The following is a 13,616-nucleotide window of genomic DNA, read 5'->3' as shown; positions in this document are numbered from 1 at the left end:
AATGGCGAACTCTTCGTCAAAGTTGACATTCAACTTGAGCAAAAGATCCACATACCTTTGCATTCTTTGCAAGTGGCTTGTGATGGACTCTCCATCTTTCATCTTGGTTGTTATCAACGAGGCGACAATCTCGTACCTTTCTTGACGTGCACTTTGATTGTATTTTTCCATTAAGTCTTGGCACAACTTGTAAGGCCAGTAGTCTTCGTAGAACCACTACAACTCAGGAGTCATAGTGGCTACTATAATACACGACACCTTTGTCGCATACTTTTCGTGAGCCTTATACTCAACTATTTGTTCAGGAATAGATTTGGTTTCACAGATCTCGTTTAGTTGCTTGTTGAGAACATATTCCTTTTCTTCATATCGCAAGGCCATTAAAATGTTGCGAATCCAATCATTGAAATTGGATCCATCGAAGGTGATCCTCGCACAAATGTTCATGAGAGAAAAGAAGCTTGAGGAGTTGGAGTTCAAGCCAGAAGCGTTGTTTGAGCCACACATCTGAAAAAGAAAAAAGACAAAGTTTGATTAGATAAATAATCCTTAATATAACACCCAAATTAAATATTAACGCTAGGACCCAACACAGTAATTCACAATTCGGAAGAGGGAAGCCGTAATCCAATTGCAAATTATTTGAAGGTACGTAAATGACGATTTACCAATTCCACCACGAAAAACGAAATGAAGAATTAGATTTTCAATGAAATGAAATTCGTAGATTATTTTGAGATTCATTGAACTTTTCAATGGTATGTTTAATCTCGATTATGCCCTTCAAGTTTGTGACTGGATAACCGAGGATCATAAACAAGGTGTGAGTAACCATGCAAATTAGCTTGGTACTCTCAATGTCATTTACCACCTAATCAATGTATCGGTTAGCCACACACGCTCCATTGATCTATGATAGTTCTTGAGCTACCCTTTTCCACACTTGTTAGTCCAAGTTAGTGTGTCGGTTAACCACACACGCTCCACTAACGACTTGCAAGGTGCAAAGTGCAATTTTGTAGAATAACATCATTTTCACATTTTTCCTAAAGCAACTAAGATGGAGAATTTATAAAACCATTTAGTTACTTAATAATTTTCATCATACTTATTAATGTCATATCCTATTCGTTCGGCTAACGACCCTCCACCAATCAAGAAAGCAGTGGGTGAGAGTGGACACCCATTCAACCGCCATTTTATAGGCAGTTTCCTTATACCCCCTTATAGATCGGCTTCGTGAATGAGGTCTACTAATGATAATATTGACTCATCTTATATACATATATATATATATATATATATATATATATACATATATATATATATATATATATTAATATTAATATTAAAATAGTACAAAGGTTGTATTTTAAACTTTTAAAATACTAGGGTTTTAGAATTTAATATTTCAAATTTAAACTTTTAATTACATTTCAAATTCCAAAAGTTGAGGGCAAATTTTAAGACTTTTCAAAACTTCTAGATCAAATTATAAACAATCAATTAATTTTATAATTAGACATTATCTTAAAGTTCACCATTATCTTTTAATTAGATGAGGATATTCATTACCATAGCAGAAAATTCGATTTCAAATAGTTAAAACAATTTTAGGTAATTATGATAATCTAATTTAGGCCTAAAATCCGAAAAATCTACCAACAGACGAACCAACCCGTCGAGTCAGGGAAAGGACTCGTCGAGTTGGTCCACCTCGTCAAGTTCATCTTTGAACTCGTCGAGTTCAGCAGACAAATAACAAAATGATTTTGATCCAACTTTGAACAAATTACAATTGCATCATATATAACAGAAAAACACCTTAAGCTCTGATACCACTGATGGATTTTGAGCATTACAACATTCCTATGTGCACTTGCAACCCTAATTGCTTTGGATCTAGGTTTTTCTCGAGTTATACATGCAAATTAAATTTCCAAAGCAAGAACCCTAGATCTACTATATAAAATTGAAATCTAATCATATTAGAGTTTAATAGAATACCTTTCTTGTTAGCTAGTAGTAACAAGTAATCCTCACTTCAATTCCTTGACCTTTGAAACCCTTGTGCTTCAAGCGTTGCACCTCTAATGGAGTCACAAACACCACAAGCAAAGAATGAGGTAGAAGGAGTGTGAAATCGGCTAGGATTTCTCTTAGAAGGTAGACAAATCGGCTGCTAGGGTTTTCAACTGGAAACCCTAATTCCCTTGCTTAGGCACTAGGCAATCCATGGAACCCCCATATGATAGGCCTTGGACGAAAAGTCTATGAGGCTTCCCATAGATTTTTTTCCACTCCTCATCAATATAGTCCAATAGCCCAAAACTACAACTATCACTAATTTACATAATCAGTCCTCGTTCTTTTAATCAGTTTCTTTGACCACTAAATTAATTCCAAATTAATTTCTGATCTATACTAATTAAATAATATGATTACCAATTAATATATTATTCTTATAATATATCAATAAACCATTAATTAACCTCTAACTCCAAAACTCATCATGTCCAGTTGCTATGGTGAAGACAACCCAAAATGACCATGCTACAATCAAATTAAGTGCATACCAATTATAGTTATGGGCTTAGACACCCAATACAATATTTTTTGGGTTGTAAAAGTCAAATACCCCTTAAAACATATATAAGTTAAGATATACACTTTTTAAAAACAACTTATTGACTTTCCCCACCACAAAATCGAATCCAAACACTTTCTAAAAAAACTCATTTTCACACCATGTAGCGTCCCAAAAACGATAGTAAATTTTTTTATTTTTAAAAGGCGTTTTCATAGAAATCATAAGTCACCAAAACATTGTTTTACAACCATGTCAAAATCAAAGTAATAATAACAGAGTATCTCTCAAAACATAGAACTATTGGATGATGTGTATAATCACGTCTTCTCCTTTCCCCAGTCATCTGAGGTACCTAAAATATTTAAATCAACAAATATAAGCAAAATCTTAGTGAGTTCCTCAAAAATACCCCACACAACAATACACATACAATGCATACATACATGAGCCTACAGTTTGACTGGACCACCTCGCAAGATCTACAATACACCTGAACCTCTCTCCTAATCGCACAACATATAGTTGGACTGCTCCCTCGGGCCTATAGTCTGAACGGACCGCCTCCAAGGCCTATAATACATCTGGACCGCCATAGTATCTTAGCCTACAACATAAAGCAGGACTGTAACATTCGTCACTTGAGGTAATAATTATTTAAAATCTTTGTAATTAATTGTTGGGTTATGAAATAAATAAATGGATTATTGAGTGGACTTTAGCAAGTGTTTCGATCGGGTTGGGCTACCCAAAGACGTATGTTGGGCTTAAGCTTGGCGTACACGGGGCGTAATGCAACATTGGATGCGGGGGGAGGAGGTGCGTACTCGGAGCGTACAAAGATGTACGCGCAGCGTATGCAAGTAGACTCAAAATCCTAATTTTTAGGGTTTAAGCCATATAAATATAACATTATGATTCAAACCCTAGCCTCCTTACCAGCCTCTCAACCTCAGAAACCCTAGATAGCCTCTCATTTCTCATTCTTTTGTGTTTTTGGCCTCGTGAAGTTCATTGTGGCGTTTAGAAGCGTAAAAGAAGAAGGAAGAAGTTGATGAAGAAGAACTTGAGTAGCTTGAGCTCAAGGATCCGAGATAACATCACCATTTGGCACTCATTTGAGGTAAAAAGATTTCAAAATGCCTCATGAATGCTTAGATTTATGTTAATGGAGTTTTGGACCTTTTTAGGCCCAAGAATGGATTTTTATGAGTACAATCCATTTCTAGGCTTACGGTTTCCACCCTTAGTTCTAAATGTGTCCCAATAACAGTAAAGTTTTGATCTTTAAGGTCCTTTTGTGACCGTGCATGAGTTCTAGTCATTTCCATGGAAGTTAGTTACTATACTCCAACTTGGGTCTATTTGGTGGGTTCCAAGCCACCAAGTAAATGACTTTATGAGTTAACACATGCTAATGGACTCAGATCTATATTTTAGGCTTAAGATCTCAAGGGATTTAGCATTTTTGAGGAGTATGGCTTAACACAGTAGTACGCTGGGCGTACAAGCCATGCAGTCTGTACGCTTAGCGTACAGACGGGTATGTCCTACGTACTCACTGATTTGGGTTTCACGTCATTTGGGCCTCGGTTTGGGCCAATCTTTGGACTTCTTAGCTCCCGGGCCTTAGTGGGCCATCAAGAGTCAGTTATTGGGCTAAGGACATGTTTGGGCTTAGGGGAGGCCCATTTGAGGAGTTGGGCCCAATTTAGAATATTAAGCCATTAGTGGGCCTTTAGTGGGCCATTAGTAGGGTTGGAAAGATTAGAAGGAATTGGGCCTAGGATATGGTCCAAATTAGACAAGGGAGTAAAATGGTCATTTTTACCCTAAGAAGGCTTATTGGATTTTGACTAAGTGTTAGTGTGATAATGATAGTCGGGGAGTCGTTGGAGCAGCTGTTAGAGATTCCTTACTGTGAGATTTTGCATTTAGCCTTACGAGGTGAGTTACCTTCCAGTAGAAGTGGGGCGAAGGCATCAATGCTAGCCCACTAGTAGTTGATTATAGTTGAGATGATTGTCTTTGTAATAATTGTCTGGTATGCCACTATATGTTATGCGTATGTGCTAGTATGCTATGATATTATGTGATAGTGGTAGGAGGGGTAGGATAGACCCTGTTACCATCCGTAAGGACCGAAGGGGTAGGTTATCACTTAGATATGCTAGGCAGTATGTGGCTTATGTGTTTATGTACTAAGATGATATGTGGTAGTGATAGGGGTGAAATAGTCCCCATTACTTTTTAAAAGAGACTGAAGGGGTAGGCCAACACCTAGATATGCTAGGCAGTTACCGGTTGAAAGAGACCGAAGGGGTAGGCCAACACCCTGATATGCTAGGCAGTTACCGATTGAAAGAGACCAAAGGGGTAGGCCAGCACCCTAATATGTTAGGCAATTACCGGTTGAAAGAGACCGAAGGGGTAGGCCAGCACCCGGATATGCTAGGCAATATGTTATTGTATGATATGTGGTATGATGGGGGAACTCACTAAGCTTTGTGCTTACGGTTTTTAGTGTTGGTTTCAAGAACTTCCTCTTCGAAGGGAAAGGAGTCGGCATGATCGCAGCGCATCACACTGCATTTTCCGCACAGGAGATCTTTGGGATTTATACTCCGATGTTGTTTTATCATGACATGTTTTGACTATTGATACTTTGGTTTTGATATGAGTTGATACTATGGTGGTTTTCAGACAAACGGTTTTAAAATTGTTATATTAAAAGAGAAATTTTTGGACGTAAATTTTGGCATGTTACAAGTTGGTATCAGAGCCCTGGTTTGAAGGATTCAGACACACTTTCAGGTGAGTTTGGACTCAAATCAAGGGTTTGAGAGATTTTTACAAGAAAAATAAATTTTCTAAAATGAAATTTAAGGGTTTTTGAGAAAGAACAAGGAGTGTGATGCATGCAATCAACCGAGCTCAAGTAAGTTTCCCCCAAGATACCCATACATGTTTGCTATGATATATAATATGATTATCAGAACTGCATGTTAGATTAGGGCTAAGGATCTGGGAAGGATGCCTTATATGCCTACTATATTTGTATGAGAACTGCATGCTAGATTAGTGCTAAAGGATCTAGGAAGATGCCTTATGTGCCTGCTGTATGTGCTTATTGAACTGCATTATAGTACTGACTAGTTAGTGATGTGATAGCCTGATTAGGATATGCTTGGTTTTGGTTAGTCAATACCCGAATGCTGCTTGCTTTGTGCTTTTAGGGGTCCTAGTTATCTTTAACTAACTAGTAAACGGATATGTTAAGTTACATATTACGAGGACTAAATAATTTTAGAAGGCTAGGTTTAGCCCTATTTCGCAGCTCTCGTCTGAGTCTAACCATTATAGGGAGAGACCTCTCATTCGAAGAATTGTCTGGTCTTGGTAATATGTAATGGTATTCGCGAGCTAGTTAGGGAAAGGTAGCAGGGACTTCTTATGCAGGTGATGGCGGAGAGTGGGTTGGAGATTACCCTAGGGTAAGTCTAGGATGAGATTAGCACGGAGAGCAGTAGTAGTGAAAGGGACTTGCTGGAGTTAAGGTAATTCTTGAGGAAAGTCCAGATAGATATGGAAGGTAGTATGGGCCCATACTACTGAAAGTAGAGGATCCATACTCGATTCAAGGAAAGCTGAGATTAAACCAGGGAACTTGTGGTGAGTATGAGGTCTCTCGATATTGTGTATAACCCTGACGATTGAGTGTTTTGTTTCAGAATGCTGGTGACACGTCACGGAGCAGGAGGTTCAGGGTCTAGGTCAGGTTTGGGTACAGGATCCAAATCAGTTGATGACGGATTGCACGAGTTTATTGCATCCGAGATTACAAGAGACATCCTTAAGGTGAACCCGAATATTTTTGGGTCGATCAAGGAGGGAATTATTAAGATGATGGAGGACCACCTTAGGGATTTCAGGAGTGACATGGCACCTAGCTAGTCAGGGACTCGTATGCTCTCCTTCAAGGATTTTAAGGGATATAGAGTGCCAGAATTCAGCAGGATGAAGGACCCCATTATGGCGAGACGATGAATTGCGGACATTGAGTCTGCGCAGGTGATGAGCTTCTGCCCTGAGGGGTCGAAGGTCATGTTTGCGGCTGGTTGTTTGAGGGAGCGGGCTAGACACTGGTGGGAGGCAGTCAATGATTCTATGGGAGCTCCAGCCATTAAGGCTATGACCAGGTCGGAATTTATGACCAGATTTCGAGCCGAGTTTGCACCGACTGTGGAGATTCAGCAGCTAGCCATGGAGTTCTTGGATATGATACAGACTACTGAGTCAGTGGTGGAGATTACTTCCAAGTTCAGGGAGAGGGCCTTATTGGTGCCTCATTATGCGGGTGATGAGGAGATAAAGAAAATCCGGTACCATGATATGTTAAGAGCCGACATACAAAAATATATCTGCTACTTGGCATGCCTGACCTTGGATGATATGATAGCGAGGGAGAGGGAGAGGGAGATTGATATAAAGCACGTCAGGAAGAAGAAGGTGGAGACTGGGCAGACGAATGGGGTTTCTAGGAAGAAACCCAAGGGATTCGACTCGATGTCGAAGGGCCAGCAGGGCCGGAGCCGTTGTGGTATATGCGGCAAGACGCATGAGGGAGTTTGCAGATTAGGGAGATCTGGCTGCTATAAGTGTGACAACCTTGGGCACTTTGGTAGGGATTGTACTGCCCGCACCCCCACCCTTCAGACGTCAGACCTGATTTGCTTCCATTGCAATCAGAAGGGCTATAAAAAGGCCAACTACCTGAGATTGGTATCAGAAGCGCCAGTGGCGGTGCCAGCTCCAGCGACCCTGCGGATCACAGATGGCCGACAGGGCAAGACAGATGCTCCAGTGGTGAGGAGATGAGCTTTCCAGCTGACCGTCGAGGAGGCGCATGCCACACCGGATGTGGTGACGAGTATGTTTTCTTCTCCCTAACCTTTATTACATATCTGTTTTGATATTTATATTCTATGTGTTTTGTTCAGGATCATTCCATGTGAACAACATCCCAGTACATGTGTTATTTGAATCAGGGGCTACCCGATCATTCGTATCTCTTGCACTCAGCAAGAAGTTTGTTGAGTCTTCAGGCATGTTGGATTGTCCTTTAGAGTTCGATATTACGGACGACCAATCCGTTTGGGCATCATAGGTTTAGAGAGATTGTGTCTTGAGTATGTATGACGAGTGTTACCTCGTGGATTTGGTTCCCATACCTTTGCATGGGAACAAGGTCATCATAGGCATGGATTGGTTGAGCCCTAATGGGGCAATGATCGACTGTGAGCAGCAGTTGGTTCGTGTTAGGACCCCAAGTGGGGAGAGTTGATGATTTAGGGAGAAAGGTTACAACACGGGCCAACTTTGTGTTCAATAGCGAGGGCTAGGCGCTACCTTCAGCAGGGATGCGCAAATTATGTTTCCTATGTTACGGATACCCGAAAGAAGGGTAAGACGACTGTGAGTGATGTGCCAGTTGTGCGATAGTATCCGGATGTGTTCCCGGAAGAGTTGCCTAGGATACCTCCAGAGAGACATGTGGAGTTCAAGATTAACCTAGTTCCGGGTGCGGCTCCGATAGCCAAGGCACCATATCGGTTGGCTCCTCCCAAGATGTAGGAGTTTTCTATACAGCTACAGGCGATGTTAGAGTAGGGATTTATCAGGCCGAGCAATTAGCCTTGGGGAACCTTAATCCTATTTGTGAAGAAGAAGGATGGCTCACATCGGATGTCTATAGATTACCGGGGCTGAATAAGGTAACGGTGAAGAACCGTTACTTACTCCCGAGGATTGATGATCTCTTCGACCAGCTTCAAGGAGAATCATGGTTTTCCAAGATTGATTTGTGATCAGGCTACCATCATATAAGAGTCAGAGACAAGGATGTGCAGAAGACAGGGTTTCGGACTCGCTATGGCTACTATGAGTTTGTGGTGATGCCATTTGGGCTCACCAATGCTCCTGCAGTGTTCATGGATCTCATGAACCGCGTATGCAGACCGATGCTGGATCGGTCTGTGATAGTTCTTATTAATGATATATTGGTTTATTCCAATATTCAGGAGCAGCACGAGGAGAACTTACGAGAGGTGTTGGACACCCTGAAGAGGAAGAGCTTGTACGCCAAGTTCTCCAAGTGCGAGTTCTAGTTATGCAAGGTGTAGTTTCTGGGACACCTTGTCAACCAGAACAATATTCTGGTCGACCCGGCCAAGGTGTAGGCCATAATGAGATGGGAGGTTCCAAAGTATCCATCTGAGATTCAGAGCTTCCTCGGTTTAGCAGGCTATTATCGGAGATTCCTTCAGGATTCTCCAAGATAGTGGTACTTGTGACCCGGTTGACGAAGAAGGCTATTGTCTTTCACTAGGGACTTGAGCAGTAGGCAGCGTTCGAGACATTGAGGCATAGATTGTGCGCGGTACCGATCTTAGCCCTGCCAGAGGGCGTTGAGGATTTTGTAGTGTACGATGATGCGTCCATATAAGGTTTGGTGTAGTGTTGATGCAGAGGGGGCACATCATTGCCTACACCTCGAGGCAGTTAAGCCTTACAAGGAGAATTACCTGACACACGACATGGAGTTGGGGGCGGTTGTTTTTGACCTCAAGTTTTGGCAACACTACCTCTATGGGGTCCATTGTACCATTTACACGGACCACAAGAGCCTGAGGTATCTGATGGACCAGCCAAATCTGAACATGAGGCAGCGGCGATGGTTGGACGTGGTGAAGTATTACGACTGTGAGATCCTATACCACCCAGGGAAGGACAATGTTGTGGTCGATGCACTTAGTTGCAAGGCATTCGCAACCCCTATCCGATACATCTACCTGAGGATGACATTAGTGACTCCGATTTTGGAGCAGATTCGGGAGGCACAGGTTGAGGTTATGAAGGAAGAGCACCAGAAATGTGACCGGATCGTAGGCCAGGTGGCCATATTTTATTATGTCAGTTGTAGGTTATTGACCCTGTATCGTAGGGTCTAGGTTCATTACTGGGGTGGGGTACGCTAGGTTCCGATGGACGATTCTTACATGTTGAGGTTCTCCATCTATCCCGGGGCAACGAAGATGAATCAAGATCTTCGTCTTGATTATTGGTGACCCTACATAAAGTAGGACATAGCTTGGTACGTGGAGTGGTGCTTGACCTGCTGGAAGGTCAAGGCCGAGCACTAGAGACCTCACGACAGGAGTCAACCATCGGATATCCCTATCTGGAAATGAGAGGATATTATGATGGATTTCATCACGAAGCTTCCCAGGAACGCACGAGGAGTGGATTCGATTTGGGTCATTGTTGATCGGTTGACCAAGAGTGCTCGTTTCATTCTGATTCAGGAGAGCATATCATCCAAGAAGCTGGCTGATATCTACATCAGGAAGGTAGTAGCTCGACACAGGGTTCCAGTTTCCGTGATTTCTGACCGAGATGTACGGTTCACTTCCAAATTCTAAAAGAAATTTCATGACGAGTTGGGTACTCATCTGCACTTTATCACAACTTTTCACCCATAGACAGATAGACAGAGCGAGAGGACCATCCAAAACTTGGAGGACATGCTACGGGCGTGTGTTTTAGACTTTGGTGGTAGTTGGGATACCTACATTTCCCTGGCAGAGTTTTCCTACAATAATAGCTACCACACCATCATCGCATGTCCTCCCTTCGAGATGCTTTATGGGAGGAAGTGTATGACCCCTAACTTTTGGGGCGAGGTTGGTCAGAGAGTCATGGGGAGTACTGAGATGGTATTCAAGACCACTGAGAGGATCCAGCAGGTCTAGAGTAGGCTCCAGACTGCTCAGAGTCGACGGAAAAGCTATGCTGACAAGCACCGTTCAAACTTGGAGTTTCAGGTGGGCGACATCATTCTCCTGAAGGTGACTCCTTGGAAAGGTGTCATCTAGTTTAGGAAGCAGGGAAAGCTAGGCCCCAGGTACATCGGTTTGTTCAGGGTTTTGGCTCGGGTGGGCCGGGTTGCTTATCGTTTGGATCTTCCAGCAAAGCTCAACCAGATCCACAACACTTTTCATGTCTCCCAACTGTGGAAGTACTTAGTGGATGACTCCACAGTTGTGCCTTTAGAGGATATACAGGTTGATGACACCCTGAACTACATCGAGTTACCGGTATCCATTCTCGACATGAAGATGAAAGAGTTGAGGAACAAGAGGGTAGAGCTGGTGAAGGAGCAGTGGTAACACCGAAAAGGGCTTATAGTGGACTTGGGAGACCAACGAGGAGGGAGCACTACCCGGAGTTATTTCCAGGCATAACACACTTTGAGGACGAAGTCTGATTCAAGTGGGGAGAATTGTAACATCCGTCACTTGAGGTAATAATTATTTAAAATCTTTGAAATTAATCGTTGGGCTATGAAATAAATAAGTGGATTATTGAGTGGGCTTTAGCAAGTGGGCTGATAGGATTGGGCTACCCGAAGACGTATGTTGGGAGTAAGTAAGCTTGACGTATGCAGGGCGTAGTGCAACATTGGATGTGGGGGGGGGGGGGGGGCGGAGGTGCGTACGCAAGCAGACTCAAAACTCTAATTTCTTAGGTTTAAGCCATATAAATACAACATTATTATTCAAACCCTAGCCTCCTTACCAACCTCTCAACCCCAGAAACCGTAGATAGCCTCTCATTCCTCATTCTGGTGTGTTTTTGGCCTTGTGAAGTTCATTGTGGTGTTTAGAAGCTTGAAAGAAGAAGGAAGAAGTTGAAGAAGAAGACATGAGTAGCTTGAGCTCAAGGATCTGAGATAACATCACTTTTTGGTACTCATTTGAGGTAAAAAGCTTTCAACTTGCCTCATAAATGCTTAGATTTACGTTGATGGAGTTTTGGACCTTTTTAGGTCCCACGATTGGTTTTTTATGAGTCCAATCCGTGTCTAGTGTGCATTGAGTGGACTGATGTCAATTGGATAAAATTGTAATCTTTTTTGTCTCGTGTAACAAACACAGCCTTAATCATGGAAGTTCTCATTTTACCATTTGGATTTTTTTTTCCAATTTTGGGTTTATATTTTTGTAATGGTGAGTGGATGCCTTGTTTCCTTGGCTAATCGGTTTTCTTGTTTGTAATTGTAGGACTGCGTGAGAAGCATAAACAAGAACTCGAGAATATGACATTAATAGCACAACCTTTCAAAACATTGAAGCTTTTTATAGTGGATGTTCTTCAGTATATAACAAGATGACTGGTATACCTTCTGACACATGTTGTCTGGCTTATGCTTTTTGTCACACTCACAGTTGCAGCTGGACTCTTGTTTCTGTCTGTGGATGGTCCTCATGGAAAGGTACTTCTTATTGCCTATTACTTACATTAGGCCATTACAACTACATATTTCTGCAGTTTTATTTGAAATAATGATGTATATGAGTTCTCTCAAATGAAAGCTTCTATTGATCACGAGATCATCCATAACACGAAGTAAATACCATTTTTTGGTCTCTATTTATTGATCTTTATTAGTTGTTTTCCAAGAAAAGCATAAAATCAAAACAAAACACAAAATCAGTTGTACGTTGATCTTCAATAGGTATTATGTTTGTTAACAAATTCTTTGCCTATGATTCATCGTACTCAAAGTTCCTTCAAATTATCGATGAGGTTGTAAGTTCCTTGTTTTTCATGATTATATGTTACATATTAATATATAATGATGAATATGTGATACATGTGTTCTTGTAGCATGTTGAAGAGCTTCTTGAATATGCAAGGTTTGGACTGTGGTGGGTAGCTCTTGGTGTTGCATCTTCCATTGGTCTTGGTGAGCTCAATCAACTTTATCCCCATTATCATTTATTATTATAATAATAATAGTTCAATAGCTAATTTAATAAAAATAATAATACTTCTTCAGTGGCTAAATCAATAAAATGGTGAAAGTACAAGTGTTGTTTTGTATTTTTCCCTTTAGAAAATTATATTCTTGCATTTTCATTTATTATGTTCTTTTTTGGAAACCAAAGTTTTTGAAGTTTTGTTAAGTTGTATTTGTAATTAATTGATCAGGGTCTGGGCTGCACACTTTTGTTCTATATCTGGGTCCCCACATTGCTTTCTTCACAATAAAAGCACTGCAGTGTGGTCGGGTGGATCTTAAAAGTGTTGTTTATGATACAATAAAGTTAAACAGAGGCAATACATGGCTTCAAAAGGATTGTTCAGAGTTTGGGCCTCCATTGTTTTTTTATCCTCTCAAGGTGTTCAGGTTCCACTTAGCAGCATTTTGCCTCAAGTACAGGTAGAAGCTATTCTTTGAGGCCTTGGAACTGCATTAGGAGAGCTACCTCCATATTTCATTTCTAGAGCAGGTTTCTTATACTTATTCTTATTATTATTTTTTTTTCCTTTTCGTATATTGCTATTCCCTTCTCAAATTGCTTTTTTTCCTCATTAAGTGATACACTGATAAAGTGCTATCTAGATAAATGATGTTTGTGAAAACATGACAGAAAATTATTTGAATATTGTTTTAAAAATGACAAAAAATGTACAATTTTTTGCAGCAAGTATCTCGGGTGATAAAATGGATGTGACAGAAGAACTGGATGCTTCCTCATCAGAGAATAATGGAGTTGCTTCAAACTTAAATCACATGAAGCGATGGTTCCTTTCACATGCTCAATATTTAAAACACAGCTCCTTTACAAAATTTGAGTCATAGTTTTTTAATAATAGTGTTATTGTGTTGATTTAACAAAAGTGTTGATGGGGTGATTGGTATTTTTATGCATATTTGATTAAATTAATTGATCAGGGTAAGTATCTCTATATATGCTGGAATCAGGGGAGGAATGGAATTCTTCATTCCATTGGAATGGAAAGAAAACATTTTGTTTTGTCTAATTCAACGGAATGGGGAAAACCCTACTCTTTTTTTTTCCTTATAATTCTATACGTATGAGTTATTAGCATGATCTGTTAAATTTTGATAAACATGGGCAGCATGTTAGGCGTGCAACTGTTTTGGCTTTGAGTATAGCTG

The 13,616-nt window shown here is 40.8% G+C and overlaps 1 pseudogene; it reads left to right on the top strand.

Annotated features, from left to right (window-relative positions):
- The first annotated feature begins 4,605 nt into the window (after positions 1-4,605).
- Positions 4,606-13,295, top strand: LOC145067730 (vacuole membrane protein KMS1-like; annotated as a pseudogene).
- The last annotated feature ends 321 nt before the right edge of the window (positions 13,296-13,616 follow it).

The sequence above is a fragment of the Lactuca serriola genome, chromosome 8 (assembly GCF_051521515.1).
Source record: "Lactuca serriola cultivar US96UC23 chromosome 8, Lser_US96UC23_V15, whole genome shotgun sequence".
Taxonomy (NCBI): domain Eukaryota; kingdom Viridiplantae; phylum Streptophyta; class Magnoliopsida; order Asterales; family Asteraceae; genus Lactuca; species Lactuca serriola.
The sequence above is the reverse complement of the archived record's forward strand: the minus strand, read 5'-3'. Positions and strand labels throughout refer to the sequence as shown.